Source organism: Punica granatum, chromosome 4 (assembly GCF_007655135.1).
Source record: "Punica granatum isolate Tunisia-2019 chromosome 4, ASM765513v2, whole genome shotgun sequence".
NCBI classification, from domain to species: Eukaryota; Viridiplantae; Streptophyta; class Magnoliopsida; order Myrtales; family Lythraceae; genus Punica; species Punica granatum.
Window position 1 is genome coordinate 28,460,719 of NC_045130.1, and position 6,329 is coordinate 28,467,047.

Consider the following 6,329-nt stretch of genomic DNA (forward strand, 5'->3'; position numbering starts at 1 on the left):
GAAAATAGATATCAAAAAAATTTAGGGAAGACGATGATGAAATTTTGGGTCGTGACAAGTCTAGTTATCTGCACTGACTGGAACTTCTTGTTGCTGTGGAGAGTTAATAGATGACCTCACTTGATTTTTGTTTTCCCAGCTCCACCTTTCTTCTCCATGAATACCACATCTCTACTCACAATCACTCTGTCAGTCTGAGGATGAAATACTCGATAATCTTTACTCTGCAGACTATAGCCAACAAAAATTCCTGGCTCAGACTTCTCATCCAACTTACTTCTTTTTGTTTGTGGAACATGAGAATAGCACAAGCAACCAAATACTCTAAGGTTCTTCACAACTGGGTTCACCCCATTCCAAGCCTCATAAGGTGTTTTGCCTTCCACAACCTTTAGTTGGAAGTCTGTTGAGCAGGAATACAATAGTATTTGCTGCATTTGCCCAGAATCTTTTAGGTAGCTCTTTTTCGTGCATGAGACACCTAGTCATATCCATGATACTCCTATTCTTCTTTTCACTCACCCCATTTTGTTGAGGTGAATAAGGGACAATAAACTAGTGCTCAATCCCTGCAATTTCACACACAGTTCTGAACCTACTGAATGTGAATTCAGTGCCATTATCTGATCTTAACTTCATTATCTTTCTGCCACATTGATTCTCAACATAGCTCTTAAACTTCTCAAACATCTCAGCTACCTTAGTTTTTGCTTTCAGAAAGTAAATCCAGCTCATTCTAGTCATATCATCCACGAAAATCAGAAAATACTTGCTGCCACTCAGAGATGCTTCAGACGTTGGTCCACATACATCAGTATGGACCAGTTGTAGCTTCTCGGTTGCTCTCCAACTTGAACTTTTGAATGGCAATCTGCTTTGCTTGCCTAAGAGGCAAGCTGTGCAAGGTGACTCCTTTTCCTTCATAGCTAGTAACCCTTCTGCCAACCTCAATCTTTGCATAGAGATTAGACCCTTGTAGTTGTAATGGCCTAATCTTTTGTGCCACAACTCTGATGTAATTTCCTCGCCTTTCATAGCCAAATGCTTCTTTTCCAGTGGATCAAGGGAGAAGAACTTTCTTCTCATGGGAACCTTAAACAACTCCTCGCCCCTTAAATTCGTAATCATGCAACACTTTCCTTCAAAAATAACCTTATATCCCTTGTTCAGTAGCTGGCTCACACTCAGAAGATTCTGGTCGATTTCAGGAACATAAAGAACATCAGAGATCACCCTTGCACCTGAGTTACTCTTTATGACCACATTTCCTGTTCCTTCCACTGAAATGTATTCACCATTACCAATTTTACTGTGGGATCTAGCTCCTGAAATACGCCTTTGTCACTCGATATATGATTTGTGCAACCACTATCTATGAGCCAACCGTCTCTTGCTCCAGTTGTAGTGAAGCAAGGAGCAACAAAAAGTTACTCAACCTCTTGATTATCTGCAACTTGAGCTTCTCCTCCTTGCTTCTAACCACTTTCCCTACAGATTTTCTCAATATGCCCAAGTTTGTGACACTTTTTACACCTCACATTTGGCTTTCTCCAGCACCTAAAAGAAGGGTGTCCTTTCTTCCTACAGTGTTGGCAGGAAGAATAACCAGCATTATGCTTTCCCTTATCTTTCTGATCAGCTCCACTACAACTTCTTTCCCTTGCTTGTGCTTTTGAATCTTCCGCATTTCCCTTCTGATTATACCACTTCTTTCCTTTCTCACCAGCATTGATCTTCAACTTAGCTTGCAATGCTCCCTCTAAAGGCCCTTTACATCTCATCATTCTTCTCTGCTCTTGTGCTTGGAGAGCACTTAGCAACTCAGCCAACTTAATATTTGACAGGTCTTTGGTGTTTTCCAAAGAAGCTATGGTTGCTTCGAATTTTTCTAGCAAAGACACCAATATTTTCTGCATTAGCCTCTCATCCTTCATCTCTGACCCGAGAACTCTAATCTTATTGGCTATATTTATCAACCTTTCAGAATACTCCTTCACAGACTCACTCTCATCCATCTGTTGTCTCTCAAACTCTCTTAGTAAATTCAACACTTTCATGCTTCGGACCTTCTCATCTCCTTCATATTCAGCTCTAAGAAAATCCCAAATCTCTTTTGCAGAACCTAGTCTCATAATTCTAGTGAAAATCGTAGGAGAAACTGCAGCATAAAGACATGACCTTACCTTAACTTTCTTGGTGATTCTCTCCTTGTGATACTTGATTTGATTCATGGTTGGGTTGTCGGGAAGAGATGCTACTTCATAATCCTGCTCCACTGCTTCCCACAAGTCACTTCCCTCCATGTAGGCTGCCATCTTCACAGCCCATGCTTGGTAGTTCTCCCCATCAAATACTAGTGGTGCTATGGCAGAAAAACTACTCGAACCTGCTTCCATCTTGTCTTAAACTCCTGTGGATACGGATTGGAAAAAAAAGGCTTACTCGAACTCACTCACAGATCCCTTAAACACTCCTTCCTAGGCCCCTCAAGATCATTTACAGCTTTGATACCACTGATAACACTGATAATTCACATAGTATATAGAGATAGCAGATAACCAGAACATAGAGAAGTTGAGAGAACAACACACACAAGCTTCATTCACATAACTACAAAGGTCTGCAAAAAACTGCACTATAAAAATTGAAAACATGAGACAACAAGTAACTGTCAGTACGCCATAAAAAAACTGCCTAATACCCATGTCCAACATCCCTCCAAAACGGGAACTAAATAACTGAAAAATAAAAACACACGTAACAAGTCTATCTTCTGCAGTATAACTTGCAGCACTGATCCATCTCCAACAAAAGCTGCTGAAGCAAGGAGCTGATAAATAAGAATTTTTGAGGAAACGCTCTATAACCTTCTCTTCTTTTGTTAGGGAATCCATGGAAATTCCAACATCGTGACCTTAAGCTGATCAAGTTGCCGGAAAGAAAAACCCAAAGGTGCTCCCTTGGAGAATATTGTTACTCAAGAATTTCTCGAGAGTCATATCTTCAAATTTTAGTTTGACACTGTTTCGGTTGAAATGTTCCGCGTGGACTTTCTGACACACGCGCATGACGGTTAGGATGCCAGGGCTCAGTCCCAAAATGTTCTCTAGGACCACTAGCGATCTCAATAGGGTTGTGGTGGTTGGAGTCTGGCCACTACAACCTCGATTGACTTGCTCTCTCTCTTCGAGTGAAGAGAAAGATGCAACTATGGGGCAGTTGGAGCCCGATGCTGACCACTACTGCCTCAAGTGAGATCACTGAGGACTCCTGGGACAACTGGTGACCTCGCTTGGGCAATGGTGATTGACGATGGCCTCTCGTCGCCCCTCTCTAGTATTTGTTTTTTGATCAGCTTGCTGCTTTTTAAAAACACAAAATTATTCTTATTAATTAATTTCCAGATAAGTTTTCTTTTTCTACCTTTGAGAATATTTTGGAAATATTTATTCAAAGGATAAATTGATCTTTTCTCCTTCATATACCAATCCCAAACCTTAGCATGAACCAAACACTTGATTTGGATATTTAATTTTCTTAGGATTTCAATCCTATTCCCTCCTCTCTTTATTCCTATCCTAGTGGTCGACCAAACGTGCCGTAATAGTTAATAAATGGACATGAATAGCTCCACCATGTGAATTAAACCTCAAATTTCATAGTTGCCAAGTAAAAATATGCACCATTGCATGCAAAATTTATTATTACTATGACAATAATATCCACATCTTGCATTTATGATAGATTTCAGTTAAGGGGGATTTGATCTATTCACGATCTGATTGTCAAGAATAGTTGCAGACATCTACATTCCTAACCAAAGAATGTGAGTAAACCCGTGTTGTTTCTTTCCCCCCCAAAAAAAAAAATCTTGTAATTGTACCATCCTGGTCATTGTTCTCAATCTGCGAAAAATTAAAAATTCATTTCTGAAGTTATTATAAAAATTAATATTTTATTTTTAATAATATTATATACATAAAGTGATGAAATTTCATATTTGTCTTAAATAAATCCACGGCCTTTCTTTTTAATTTTAAAACATGAACTCACTCTCGTCTCAAATCTATCATACCGTTTATTTTTGTCATTTTCATTTCGCGCTATGGAAATATTTTAGAGAAAGAAGAAATACGAAAAAATTAAATATAAAAAAGCAAAAAGGAAAAAAAAAGGATAACAACTCGCAGGGGCTTGAGGCCAATTTTAGTCTAGCAAACATTAGAGTATAAAATGGTTTGAGGAGACTCACATTTTGTGGAGAGTTTCTGTAAATGCCTGTCTGTATCATCATATGTGGAATGAAATGACTACTACCAAAAGAGCAAAAAAAAAAAAAAAAATCTCTCACAGAAAATTGGAATGTAGAGTACAAAGTGGACTCCAAGGAGACATTGAGATAGCAGTGAAGAGAATTCCTGTTTTAACCACCAGTGATCTCGATTGGAATTGTGATAGATTGAGCCACTACAGCCTTCGATGACTTATTCACTCTCTTCGAGTGAAGAGATAAAGAGACGATTGACGCCGGCCTCCACAGCCCTCGACGAGATTGCCGGGAACTCCTAGGACCGCCATGACCTTGCCCGGGCGGTGGTGGCCTGCGATGGCCTCCCATCGCCTCTCTCCAGTAGCTGTCCGAACAACAGCTTCGTGGTCCTTTTAAAAACAATTGAATTTTTTTTAGATAAGTTTTCCTTTTCCATTTTTGAGAATATTTTGAAAATATAATCAAAGGACAAATTGGTCTTTTCTCCTTCTTATACCAATCCCGAACCTTTGCATGAACGAAACGCATTTCCTTAGCATTTCAATCCTATCCCCTCCTCTCTTTATTTCCTATTCTAGTAGATTGACCAAACGTGTTATAATAGTTAATAAAGCAACACGAATAGTTTCACCACGAGAATTAAATCTAAAATTTCGTAGTTGTCATATGAGAATGTGTATCATTGCACAACGTCCCATTTTTAAAAGAGCATAATTTATTATTATTGTGATAATAATATCCACATCTTTCTTTTTTGTCTTTTTTCTGAATTATCCACATCTTTTTATGATAGATTTCAATTATGTGGGATTTGATCTAAACAATACCTGCTTGTCGAAAATAGTTGCAGACATCTGCAATCCTAATCAAAGAATTTGACTTAACCCATGTTGTTTCTTTCCGGAAATATACTTATTGTAATTGTACCATCCTGGTCATTGTTCTCAATCTGCAAAAAAATTCATTTCTTACATTATTGTAAAAATTAATATTTATTTTTAATAATGTTAATATACCTCAAATCACGAAATTTCATCATTATCTCAAATATATAACGGCCTTTCTTTTTAATCCTAAAAACATGAACTTTCACTCGCCTCTCAAGTCTATCATATCGTTTATTTTTTGTCATTTTCGTCTCAAAAAACAAAATATTATAGAGAAAGGAAAAATACAAAAAATTTAAATATAAAAAAAGGGATAACACCTCGTTGGATGAGGTTGTTGGCGACCTCAAAAGATGCCGGTGATCTTGTATCGTGGAGTAGGAGCCTTACCCTCGGAATTTATCCCGAGACTTGGGTCAATGCCTTTTTTTTTAATGTTCGTAATTAATTGAGATCAATTTTATTCTAGCAAACATTAGAGTATAAAATGGTGATAGGAGACTTTGAGATTGAGTGGAGAGCTTCTGTGAATACCTGTCTGTGTCATCCTAGGTGAATTGAAATGACTATTTTTTTACCAAAAGGAAGAAAAAATCTCTCACAGAAAATCAGAATTTAGCGTATAAAGTGGACTCCGAGGAGACTATGCAATAGCAGTGGAGAGAATACCTGTGGTGGCCGGACTTCGAGTGAAGAGAGAGATAATTTTAGGGCGATCAGAGCCTGGCCTGCCACCACTGCCCCAAGCGAGTTCGCCAGGGACTCATGGGACCACCGACGATCTCACCGGGGCAATGGTGGCTGGCAACGGCCTCCCACCGCTCTTCTCTAGTAGCTTTTTTTCAAACAGCTTGTTGCTCTTTTTTTCCCCTAAAAGAAAGATAATTATTTTTTATTAATTAATTTTCATAATAGTTTTCTTTTTTTCTATGTTTGAGAATATTTTGAAAATATTTATTCAAAGGATAAATTGATCTTTTCTCCTTAATATACCAATGGGAGAATGACACTGTTAGTCCTAAATGTTTGTCATTTTTTGACATTGAGTTCTAAATGTTTCACTTCGAAAAATAAAGTCCTAAAACGTTTGGAAAAGTGACAGCGGTGGTTCTATCAGTCCATTGCCGTAACAGAACCGCCAGCAAGGATAACGGAGCATCCAGGTGACCGTT